Raw genomic sequence first — 13,930 nt, 5'->3', positions numbered from 1 at the left:
GATCGGTGGCAGTCCATCTCCTCACAGCCCCCTGTCAGTGACAGCCCTCAGGTGCCTGAGCATGCCAGGCTTGATACAAGTCAAACCCTGCTGCGAACACAGATTAACCTGCAAAATCATGCAGGGCTCTTTTCAAGTGTATTCTAGCTAGGCACAAGGAAACTACTGACTCCATCAGACTTGGTAAACTTTCTTTAGCTTCTCCGTGTCCTGCACACCATTTACATTCACTCTAAAGGCTGAATAAAAATAATCCACAATGCAGGCAGCCTGACTACTGTGTAGGAGCCACATGAGCCAAAAAATTTCTAAATAGTCTTTGTATAACCAAATAGTTTGTCAGGAAACACTGGAGTGGCTTTCAAAAATCTGCACAGCCATGTAGAAGATGAAATATTAACAGATTTAATACTGAATTATTTGATTAAATTAATATTAATTCACTTTTAAATTTTAAAGTTTCATATTTCATAAGAAAATCACAGTGAGACTACCAATAGGGATTTAACATGTGAAACCAATTACACAAGATCATTAAGCAATGCTCCAAAAAGCAATATGAAAAGTTCTCTGTGATGAAGATAAATTAGTGAATTTTGTTGACAAACAGCACTGTTTGTGCAAATTCTCACTGGAAAGGAGATTTGTCCTCACAAATGTTTATGTATGTTACTAGAACTGTAACACCTCGGTGTTCTTCAGTTCTGTAATATACACATATACTCCCTTTTTTATTTTTAAATACACCAACAAAGGAGAGTAAACTCTCTGAATTCTTGCTATGGTTATTGACTAAAGCTTTTGGAGGAACCAACTTACTGACAGCTGAAAACAAAAGCTCTGATTGCAATTAATTATCTTCTGACAAAACAATGGGGAGAATGGTGGCTTTTTTCAAGTGAGTCTATTCAATTTTTGCCAGTACTTCCAAGCCTCATAGTTAACTTCTTGGGGATCCAATTTTCCCTTCCATAAGTACACCTGCATTTCTTATATCAATGTGATTTTTCATAAATCATTTTGGTAACATCAGATTCATTTAAAGCATAACCAATAGATTTCATTCAGTTATTCTATTTCCTTTATATGTTGTCTTAAGGCATTTAACTTTTGTCCTTTCTCAACTATTCATAGTGTCCAACAAATTGCAGTCAGAACATCTCAGTCAGTTCACTTCAGATGTGAGCTACCCGCCTATAAAGTTACAATGCAGAATATCTTTCACTGCAGTACAGTGTACCCAGGCAAATTAATTTTTCAATAACATTAAAATCTTGTTTGTATAACAAACAACAGTGGACTAAAATGGTGCATGGGGTTTCATAATTAGATAAAGCCATTGTTTAGAGTCAGACAGTGCCCGTTTACAGTTCAATAAACCACTTGTCACAGTTGCTTGGTCACAGCAGACCTGGGTGTCAATGGAAACAGTTAGCACGGAGGTAGCTAAATAAATTGGTCTCCTGGGTAAATAAACTGAACAGCAATGTGAATATGCCTCATCAGTGAAGACTGTAATTTGTAAAGGCTTTATAAATACTATTTTATATATACCAATGTTTAAGGAAACGTCTTGACTTCTTCTATGTTTAAAAGACAAAAAAAGTTTAACAATGGTCTTTGGTCATTAAGTTTTATACATATTAGTGCAGACAATAGGAAATAATGCCAGGAGTTAGAGCAAAACAGAATTTGAATATTTTTCTCAATAAATAAGTACAAGTAATTATACCAGATTAAGGAGTGTTTACATTTCTCATGTTGGTTTTGCCATTTGGAAGTACCCAAGAGAATCAGGCAGAAGCACACTGAAAGCCAGCATGCTTCTAGCCAAGTTGTAGTATAATTTCTTGGCTCTACCAGCACCATCAGTATGCATCCATCAGTGAAACCTTATCACACTTTGGTATGGAACTAGAATACAAATTTTAACTTTTCAGTGTGATACTACTTTACCCTTAATTCTTCAAATGGGTTAAATTTATTTAGACTTTTGCTTGTGAATAATCCCAAGAAAGCCATTAGCCTTGTGCAAGATCATATACATTTACATAGTCAGTGCTTCTTAGTTTTTACATGAGTGGAACTAGAAATGGTTAAGAATACAAATGATGCTGAACAGTTTGCAGGCTAAAAGCTGTTCAAGGAAAATTTCAGGCTTCATGAACATCTACTATCTTTCAAGAGAACCGAAAAGGTTAAAAAAAATCTGAATATTAAGAAATTTGTATCCATGTGCGTGCATGTGCATATATAGATATATGCACACACACACTATAAACTGCAGCTGTTAAAAATCATGAAAATCAAAAAAAAAGGTTCCTATTAATACTGCACTCATTTGCAAAAGTGATCATTATTTTTGGCCTGTGTCTAGACTGATGAAAAATTGATGGATTGTGTTTTCTGGAACAGTTCCCAACCCAAAGGACATCAACAATGTTATTATTTCCATGGAAATAGTTTGCTTAGACCTAAATTAAATTTCCATTTTAGCACATTAATCCATGTACATCTATAAAAAGAGGGTGGGAGGGCAGAGATCAATAACATTAGTAAAATTATACATAATTCTGGTTAGAGAAACACAGTCTGTCTTGTTGTTTCCTTTATTGTTCGTAATATGTCTCCATTTGACATTACTAAAAAGGAAGGAAAAAATATCTATTAGGTTTCAAGTCCAAAGCAATTAATTATGTGAAAACTATTGAACTATTTTAAAAGTTACCTCTTCAAAATGCAGAACATGTTTGTTCTTAAAAGACCATTATTTTATTTCAATGCTATTTATAAATGACTTATTGAACAAAAATGCCTCTTACTTTCAACTCTTAGTGGATATTCCAATGCTTCTGAACTCAGTCCACATTGCTAACCCAACATCATATTTTTCTGTTTTTCCAATAGAAACATAAATCATTCTCTTTTATACAAACTGCAATACTTCTATGTACCAGCCCAGAGAAACAACAAGTTAATTTGCTCCTTGATTTGCTTCTTCAGGTTCTCTTGAGTCTGAAGATTCTCTATTTTTTCCCAAAATATCAAATTATTGAACTTTTATTCTAATTCAGCCCATTCTCTGATCAAATATCCAGTTCATTTCACTGGAGATCAGCTACTCCTATTTTTCTTTCCAAAGTGAATCTCTGAAACCAACTCAGGTCCAACTAATTACAAGCAGGTTTATTAGAACAGATTAGATATGGGTAATTTCTATAAAAATCTCCACAGGAAGGGAAGAACTGCACGTTACTGTGGAATACAAGCGACAAGATCATTACAAGCCCCCTGTGCCTCCCTTAGCATCTCAGGACTGTTCTCCTTCATTCCTGTGTCCTTTTTAAATTCAAACACAGATGTCACAGTTTCAGTTCCTTTCTCACTTTCTGTTCCTACTATGCTAGAAAATTAATTTTTCACTGTATTTGAAGGTTGGCTTTAATGACCCTGATACATACTGTCCAAAACAACTGTGAACAACTCCTCTGTATGTCTTCATAGCCCTTCATATGACAGGGTCACTTTAGGGCAACATCACTTTACCTGCTCAGATGCATATTCAGTTGTTGCTCTTTTTCCACGTAAATGCTTAATGAATTGTCTTTTAAAAAATTTCTTAGATCATTTCTCTAGCTGTCATCTGACTTGACTATATTGAAACAGCAAAGTAGAAATTCCCTGCACAGAAATTACAAAGTTTGAAAATTCAGAGCAAAATTACAAAACATTTTTCCAGACACAGTCATTTCTCTCTCTTTAGATTTTTGTTTTCTTAATTACATACAACTTACCAGAAGCAAGCTGGTAAGCGCAAAGGAAACTCCCTCCAGGAGGGAGCCAAGCTACAGTTCAGGTAACTGAGGAAGGGGAAATGACAAAAAGTCAATAGTTGGGGGGATTTGTGAGCATCTAGCCTGTTCTGAAAACATGGTTTTCTATTTAAGTGAATAATCAAGTCTTGGACAGTCACATATATAGGTCTAGAATGATTTTTTCAATGAGTTAATTAAAAAAGCATCATTGCCACAATAAAATTGTAATTCAACACCATAAAACTCAGAGACCTCCTGAGCCTAAAATTACCAAATACCATAGTTAGTTAGAAATAGAAAGAACAATTGAAACTAAAGAACTCACGTCAAAGGTCAAACACACTGTTGTTCTTTTTCCAAGCTGGACAATAATTCCATGCAGCTGTTTAATTTCTTTTTCAATTTTTAATTGACTTACAGTGGAAGATTAGCCATGAAATAACCTCATTTACAGTTTTAAGTTTTTTAATTCTGGGAGAGAAGTAGCATCACACCACCAGAAACATCCCACTTTTTTCCTAATGACTACCACTCTGTTGTATTCTTTCAGTCATTCCACCATCTGTCTTAGAAATTTAAAAAAATCAGACTTCTGTCTTTAGTATTCCCCAAAAGACCTACCTTTCTCATAACTGAAAACCATTTGAAACTGAAATGGCATTATTAGCATTACTGTACAACTGAAACAGTATGCAAATTCTAACAAAAGGCAGTATCATAATGCATGAGTATGAAAGTCCTAAAACATGACACTGACCATGTTAATCCTGGAATCTCCTCCTCCGACTGAAAGCACGCCTTTGCAGCCTTCAAGTTCTCTTAACATAGCTTTATTTTAACACAGTGAATAAAGGAAAACTTTCTTCTTGATTCAGGATGGTTTTCCTTCTGGTAGATGAACACTGAAATGGAGGAATTGTCAATGTCATACACTGCTTGAATGAAATCACTATGCCTCTTATCACAGAGCAGAACCAAGAAATACATCAATAAATAAAGATGTATTATTCTAGACTGTCATTTCAGTTATTAGGCTAATGTATTCCAGAAGCAAGGGAGGAAGAAGAGAGTGCTCTTCCAGTAAATATGTGGCTCTGCAGGTATTAACTGAACAGAAATACTGTAGCAGAGCTCCAATTTGCAGGAGCCTGCAGCAAGGTTGCATTCACAATAAGGTCAGTAAAAAATGGCAAACACATTAGCAAGTAAGCTACTCCCATAAGTGTATAACACTTTTTCCATCAATATTTTGTGGGAATTTAAACCACAATGATTTTATTATTTTATAAATCTAGGTTAGCATGTGTATAATGACATGTCAGTTCATGCGCAGTGTCAATATTAAATGCCAGTTTTGAATTCAACCAGGCATGTTATTAAAATGAAAACTTCTGACTGACATTTCCAAGGAACATTAGTTCTTCCAGAAGTAACTCAAACCAACCCCTAAATAGAAAGAAGTATGTCCACTTCAGTGTCCAGCAGTCCTCCTACACAGGGTATGAAAATTAAGTAATTTCCACCTAGACCACTGATTTAGTCCAATATGATTCTGTTATTTTTCAAAGTAGGGGTGCACTCCGCCACAGAGGTACTGACTATCCAAAAATACCTTTGGATATGAAGGACATAGCAGCCAGTCACAGCTGTAGAGAAATAGCTTTCCCAAGCTGACCTAAGTAGCACATAAAGCTTTAGCAACATGAGGAAGACTAAGATTAACCTGCAAGTGATCTGATCATTTTACTGCTATTTTTTACCTGATTTGTCAGTTAGTGGTTAAATCTTGGTCTTACTGAATTCAACCAGACATGTGTCACTGACTTCAATGGATTGAATACCTCCTACTGCAGAGACCTCTCCTGAAACTGTAGTCAATAGAAACCTTATTAACTGCAGAAAAGATGCATTATTACATCCACTAGTCAGTACATAATATGACAAATCATATTTCATTCAATATCCTGTAATTAAAAAGAATAAATATTTCTTTGAATAGTTGGATTATTTAATGCAGTGAGGCAGCATTCCCTTTCACACTGTACCAGCACTGTCTGGCTAAAGGAAAACGGACCACACATGACAACCACAAAGCCAAGACAAGAGGTCGAAGCAAGTGGAAACAGTTAAAGGGTCACAGAGGCATGGCTGGGCTCCCCCAGGTTCCTAAGGACTAACTGAGCCAGCTCAAGGGTTTTCAGCAAGGAAGGGTAAATCTAGTTTTGCTGCGGCTGCAGAATAGGTTGTGAGTGACAGGAAGGATTACAAGGGTCAGTGAGTAGTCACGTGTGAGTGCAGCTGAAAGGAGTTCAGGAAATCTTGGAAGCTATTAGTGGGGAAGAGATGACAAATAATGGGTATTTCACAAGATGTCTCCAGTTATTTCTCTGGGCATTTATAAGTATGTGAAGGCAAGATTTTCTTGCATGATCACAAAGATACTTGTCTTCTATGCACATGTGTTTCACAAATGTAAACAGGCTAGAAATCCAACCACTGGCTGCATGCCTCTCACAGACCTAAAGACATTTACATAACAAGGTATTGACACAAGTCCTTGAACTAGTCCCTCAAAAACTGTCAAAAGAAGGCAGTGGTTACTAAAGCTACCATCTACTTTATGCAACTAATATTATGAGCAGCAGAGTGCTCCATCAGTTTAAACTTTTAGGTGGAGTTTAGGGCAATACTAAGTAGAAGAAGGTGCAAAGTAGATGTCTGAGGTTTACAGGATGTGACTCTATTACTAGCTGTGACAAGGAAAAAAACTGAATACCATCACTTAACATTCATAGTTGGAAAGTAATATATTTGGTGGTACAGCTCTGGTTCTGTACCCAGAACAAGTGCAAACAGAACTGGGAGGTGAAGGTGGTGTACACTGAAGCACAGATGTTCTTAATCAAAGGAGAAGGTAACCAGCTGCCCACCCCTGGAAGTGTTTTTCACCACTGACCAAAAGTACCTCCACTTTATACAAAGTGATATGGGTATTTTTCAGCCAGCTCCCATTTCATGCAATCACATCAGTCATGCCTGCATTTATTGAACCTATTCCACTGAAAGCACAGCTTCCCATTTCAGGAGACAGGGCTTTTCTTCCCCATAACTGGGCTATTACCATTATGAGTATAACCTCAAAAATCAGATATCTATTTAGAAGTTCTTACAGAGGCTGCCTTCCCACTTCAACTTAATTTTATCCTGCCCACAGACCTGCATCCTGCCTCTCACCTGTGCTGTGGGGCATGTGCTGATGCAGGTCTGCAGCAGGAAGGATGGGGCTTCCCTGGAGCTACGCTATGGTTCACCTGCTGCAATGACTGTCTGGTCAAAAAAAGGTAACAGCACAACAAAGAGTTCTGGCTTACATTAGGAAGCTATTTTTCATTGGTCATCACATCCAGATTTCAGGTTTCATTGTTTGAACTTGTCTCTGTTCATTGCTCTTCTAGGAACTTCTAAAGCTTGATGTGGAGCGTGGCTCCGTGCCAGTACAGGACAGAGCAGCACAAACTCCATTAGTTCCTTTACAGTCCAGCTGGAGACACTGCAAGGGTAGGGGGATTTTTACAAGTTCATTATTAGATATTGAAAACAAATTTGCTAAGTGATTAAACAGATGTGCTGTTCTGGAGTGTGTAGATATTTTGGTTTTGTTTTTGATGAAGAGGACTATCTTCACCAGCAAACAAATAATTATCCATTTAAAATCTAAGATGTAGATGTAAAAACTTTAAGTCACTTACTGCAGTTGGAAATTACTTATGAGTACTGTTGATTACCACCACAGTTTTTCAAAAAGCTTTAAGATTAAGAGACATTCACTGCTCTTTTTCTGTCAGGTGCCTCAAAAGGAAACCATGAGAAGAGACACACAATGAAGAACAGCAGGTTATACCATATGAGACTCCTTATTAAAAACATAAAAAGCCTTTTACTCTTGCTTTTATTAAGTCTACTTTTCAAGCCAAATGAAAGTTAGGTGAGCTGATTATAATACAAGTCACATCTAACTATTTCATTATCCAAGTCCTGCAGCACGATAGCCCACAGAATACCTTTTGAAAGCTCCGGAGTGACGGCAGCAGGTTGAATATAATGAACAGTGTTACAAATGGGGACATGAGACGACAGGTCTGGTGAAGAAGGAGTCTCCTGGAAACTGTATGGCTGTAATTACTGAGTGCTGGTGCTGTCTCAGTTGGCTTTGAACAAAGGTAACCGCCTTCAGCAAGTTATATTTCCTCAGCTAGCTAAAATGAAACCAGTCAGAGACACAAATATTTATGATACACAAAACATAACCAAAGTCATTGTCTGCTTTTATTACCTTATTTTTGTTGTGGCTCTGAAGTCTCCCAGATCAACAGCACAAGAGAATTAAACAGTAAAGCACTGAATTATTTTTAAATTAGACTTCCAAAACTAGATATGTTGAAGTCATATTTATAGGAAGATAAAATGCTCTTATTCTGGGAACTTTGCTTGCATGTCAGATTTATTTCTCAATAATGCATTCAGTTTGTTGATCAGGAATCTTTCAAGCAGAAGTCAGTGAGAGCTGAGACCCCTGCCTCCTTGCTTGTGAGCACCCCTCAACAAACACCCAGCAGGAATAGTTTCGGTGACAAAGGGAGCATCAGGTGTAGACAACATGGTGTTGCAGGAGACAGGAAAACTGAAAGGAAAGCTCAGGCTAATCTATATTATTTTCATCTGTGATCTGTTAAATCTCAGAAACGGGCTCACTTGGACTTGTATTAGCCCTACAGTAAAATATCATAGCGAACAGCAGACAATCATGTCATAATTAGATAAGAAGACAGAAGGTGAGAAAGAATATTATCTCTGTTGAGGTTATTTCTGTTAGTATCTGCATGCCCCAACTCCTCTTTTGCTTTCTCTTACCTCTTTTCCTAGAGTATCATAAATTCTGAAAATTCATTTCCCAACACTAGCAATAATCATCAGGTTGTATAAGAGAAAAGACAACTGGAGCTATTATATCATTATTCTTCACCTTTATACCAGTTACGGTTCAACCCCTGTTGGCATCTAAGCATCACACAGCCACTCTCTCACTCTCCCCAGGCAGGATGGGAGAGAGAATCAGAAAAGTAAAAGGAAGAAAACTTTTGAGTTGAGAAAAAGATAGTTTAATAGGAAAAGTAAAAGACACACACACAAGCAAAACAAAACAAGGAATTCATTCAGCACTTCCCATGGGCAGGTAGATTTCAGCCATTTCTAGAAGAGCAGGGCTCCATCATATGTAATGACAACTTGGAAAGACAAACACCATCACAATATCATTGAGGCTGGAAAAGACCTCTGAGATCATCAAGTCCAACTGTACGCAGTTTAACAAGGAAAAGTGCCAGATTCTGCGCCTGGGATGGGACAACCCTAGATGTTTGTACAGACTAGGGAATGAGATGATGGAAAGCCCTACCCACCATCCAACCACTGCAGGACAAAAAGATATAAAACCTTGATATTAGGCAAAGAAAACACTGACAGTTAGTAAAACTTTACACAAATAAATAAAAGCAGAGAAAGGAAGTCTAACTTAGTACATACTCTCTACTTCTTCCCCAGAGGCTCACATCTTCCTACTACTGTGACTACTGTGTCCTAAAGGCCTCTGCACAGCAACCACAATTCTAGCTTTTTTAACAGAATCCTGCCCTTCATCACACCTATTACCATGTTACATCCTCCCACTGCTACTCTAAAAACCTTCTATTCACAGTATTGAAAACGGGCCATTTCACAAGGAGGGCAAAATAAGGCAGCCGTGCTTAGTCTGAAGCACATAAAATACTGTAAACTATGTTCATACTGTTAGTACTACCAGCACTGCATTTTCCATAGAAGTGTTTGGTACTGCCAGTGGCCTAAGAGGCTGAAAAGCAAGCCCGATCACGACCTGAAATTCCAGTTTCCTTTTCCTCCTGTACAAGCTGTCAGGATCCTACAGGTTACAGAAGGTAAATACATCTAAAATGTCAACCCATTAATGTTTTATATTTAAGCTCTCAAATGCTCCATCTTAGCTGGTTGGCATAGACCATTAGGAACCCACGAGACACGCCTCAATATTTGACATGGAAAGAAGCACAGGCCCCAAGTCGTACAGCAACGGAGACCTGTGGAGCTGCCACCCAGCCCAGGCATCCTTTCAGCAGAGGCCATATTGCTGTGAGCTGCGTTGCTTGGCCAGACATTTTACCCCAAAGCTCAGTGTACCGGGAAGAGACGATGGGTAAGGACTGCCTGGGTCATCAGGTCTACTCTCCCATCATCAGGCAGCCATACCATATATACCTTTTTCTGAAACCTACCAACCTCTCAAACTACATCTTAAAACTAGTTGAGTAGGTAGATGAAGGCAAGATGAAATACTGCTATTAGACTGAAATTATTGCATCTACAATTGGGAAATGCTTTTAACCCAGGACAACTGAATTTGCTTTTGGAAAAAAAATATTATAAAAATCTTTCTTCAGAAGCTGTTCAGTTCAACTACAGATAAGCAATAAGGTATAGCACAGCTTCATTCCGAACAGAGAAGCACCAGCTGATTTCAATCACTAACTCCTAGATAAAATACTCAAATGAAGACAAAGATGATGGAGAATATTTTGCCTTCTGATAACAGTTTGCCGTGCATGGTTACTGAGGGCATTACTAACAGACACATACACCCAGTGATGAAGATTTGAAGGTTTTCTATATATGATATGCAAGTTTGTCAATTTTTTCATCAAGAAAGTCATTAAAGGCATTTGCTATGGATTTTTGCTGATGATAATATTTTATGGCTGTCTTATAAGCCATTTTGAAGGGATTTTGACAAACTGGTTCTTAACTGTACCTAATCAAATACAAAAAAACTGTGTATCAGTACAATGACGTCTGCTACCATGTGGTTTTTATTACACAAACCACTGTAAGTCAGACTCACGGAAATTTTTACTGAAAGAAAGAATTCAGGTCCTAGTTTGAGGCTTCTGGATTTGACCTAAAAGTAAGAAGGCACTGCAAGAACTATACAAATAAGGAAATCTCATCCAGAAACATGTATATTAGTAAAGTCAAAAGCCTTCACAGTTGTGTTCATCATTTAAAAAAAAAAAAAAATCAAAAAAACCTAAACAGAGTTCAAAGGCATCGCCTAATCATGTTAAATAATTCCTGCACTGTATTACTAGTGGTAAATCTCCATTGGCTGACATTTAAGAGACCTGGATGACCAAGAATGATTAGTCTGAAAATAATATCTCCAAATGCATTCAGATAAAAGTTTATATCTCTACATTTCTGATCAAAAACTTTGGATGCAATTGGGAATACATGGCAGAGTAGATTTGCCCTACAAAAACTTATACTAGGAAGCAGTTGCAATCCTTTTGAGCAGAGATTTTGAAAGCGGAAAAACAAAAACAAAGAGAAAAATATAGGCAGTAATTGTTAATGATGGTCCATTTAGACAGTATTACCTTTTATCTGCAGACTGCCTGTAACACTCTCAGTAATGACTTGGTAGGCAAGGCAACAAGCAGTAGGTATCCTTTCCAACTTGGTTGTTAGTTAAAGAGTATCCCTTTCCTACATGCTACATCACTTATATTGTTCATACTTCTGTTGATATCAAGTGTGTTATGCTGCCAAGTGCGCTAAAGAATTCAGCATCTGTTATGTATCTTTTCCTTATTTAGGGTAAACAGTATGTATTTATCAAGAACCCTGTCTCTGTTGATTAACCACCCTGTTTCTCCCTTGCTTCCCCACTTGCAATTCTCTTCCATAAAATTTCTGCCTGGACTAAATCTCTGCCTGCACGCACACCATATGGCACAACGATATAAATGAGATGAGACTAAGTTAATTGGTTGTATTAGACCCTATGAAACAGATTTTAAGTTCAATGATGAGCATTTTTTCACCTAAGCAGAACACAGAGGTGTCACCCAAGCCATGAAGAAACATACAAGTTATTTGTGTACAGAAAAGAAGAATTCTTCCCTCGTGTGTTCCCATATCAAACCTGCCAATTCCTTTCATAAACTGGAGGTGAAAGAACATCAGACTTTATATGCATATTTGCTTTATGAAAATATAATTGTCTCCCTGAAGTGCACACACCTAAGGACAGACACATCCATATCTAGAGCTCAAAAGATGCACAACGGCCTTTCCCAAGCAAAGCAGTGAAAATCCTGAGTCTCCAGCAATCACATTGCAGTAACTTTACTTGCAAAGAAATTAGAATCAGGCTGAGAGGGACTGCAAACAAGTGCTTTTCTCTGCTTTTCCTGCTGTTTTTTTCAATTACTTCATCCTGGGATGAAGGGATACACACAAGCCCCACAAGCATCACTCAAGCAGTTTTACTATCTGTTAAGTCTACCCCCTGCCAAAATTTGGTTGAGCATTGCCTGTGATGAATTCAGAGGAAAAGGAAATCTGTCACTTTAATACAGCTTCCAAATCACAGGTAACAAGGTATTTCAAAAGAGATGATTCTATAACTATTCAAATAAAAGAGCAAATATGAAGTACTTTTCTAGACAATGAGAAAAAAAATCATAACAAGAACCTTAATATGCAGTAAAAAAATAAGAGAAATACAGTGCTGCTATTGAGCATGGTTATAAATCAGATGCTGGTGTGCTCCCTACTGCTTCCTTGTGGTGTTGCTCATCCCCACCATAATTTATAGTCGGGGAAAAAAAAAAAATCTTAAAAAAACCCCAGTATAACTGACTTCAATGCAAACTCAGAAATTTGAATGATGCTAATTGCAAACAAAATATTTTCCACCAAGGTCACTGAGCAATTTGGAATTCTCAGAGAGCGTGACCAAATCCACTACATGGGAAAACATCAGTTTCAATGATTTGTTAACTTCTAGCAACTCATACAGTAGGGACAGGAGTTTTCAGATTTTCTTTATAGAATCCAAATATATTAGTTGTACATTCTTAGTTTTTTTTTAAATGAAACGTCACATGACCTGTCACTATTTCCATTTGCATGATTTTAATTCTCAAAATTTAAAGATTTCCAAATGGAAACATCTTCACTTTCAAAATATTTCCTGGAGTCCTTTGTACTAAACCTTGCAAAGTAGTTAATCCTTAATATTTTTGCCTTTCTCCTCACATTGCCTCTATAAGAGGAACCACAAGAGATATGGGTTGCAACTCCAAAGCAAAAGTCAGCTCTACACTAGTGAGTCCCCTGCCCTTGGCAAGTACAAGCTACCTGTGGCTCCAAGGGCTGTCTCCAGCCCCTGGAAGTGACAAGGGAGTCTCAAGACCCAGTCCAAGAGCCATCAGTCTCCCCAGGGACAGTCCTCCCTGGAGAGATTGGGGCATTTGTTCCCTTTAAAAGGCAAACAAACTTTTCACTACTGCCTTTCCTGTGTGAAGTGGGTCATTACGTAGCAGGGAGCATCCATGCTTCAGAGAAAAGTGGTCTGCTGTTGGATCAGGTTTTTTTCTCAAAAAGAACAAGCAACATAAGACTGCTGGTAGTCCTGCTGCAAGAAGAGGGGGGAAAAAATTCAAAACAAAAGAAATAAACATAGTTTGCCATGTCAAGTCATTACCAAGAGAAAGATTTTGGGGTAAAGTGCTGCCTGAACATGCAAGCTTGGGACTGCAAGGTAAAATAATGTTTCCTTACTGGGGGCAGGGAGAGGCTGTACATGTGCTCCGGGTAAACAGAGCATCACATCAAAGGCACACCTGACTCCACCAGCCATTTTTCTGCCTAATGGGAATAACCTGGAGGACCCCAAATACTGTCTAACAGCTTGGATCAAAGAGGACAAAGAAATATTTGCTATATTACTGCTGAATTGGAGTTTGCACTACAGCAAAGATAAAAGAGTATTTGTTTGTCCTCATTATATGAAGCTTTTTCAACAAAATAATTAACTGTAGCATAACAGAAAGCTTCACTGGACAAGAATTTTTAAAGCATGTGTTGAAATCTGACTACTGAAAACAAATTTGAAAGGCCATGTAGGAACACAGGGGGAAAAAAAAAAAAAAAGAGATGTGAGGCTTTTTTTAGCACTTTATTTTTTTAATATTTTCTAC

The sequence above is a fragment of the Chiroxiphia lanceolata genome, chromosome 9 (assembly GCF_009829145.1).
Source record: "Chiroxiphia lanceolata isolate bChiLan1 chromosome 9, bChiLan1.pri, whole genome shotgun sequence".
NCBI classification, from domain to species: domain Eukaryota; kingdom Metazoa; phylum Chordata; class Aves; order Passeriformes; family Pipridae; genus Chiroxiphia; species Chiroxiphia lanceolata.
Note: the sequence above shows the minus strand (reverse complement) of the source record.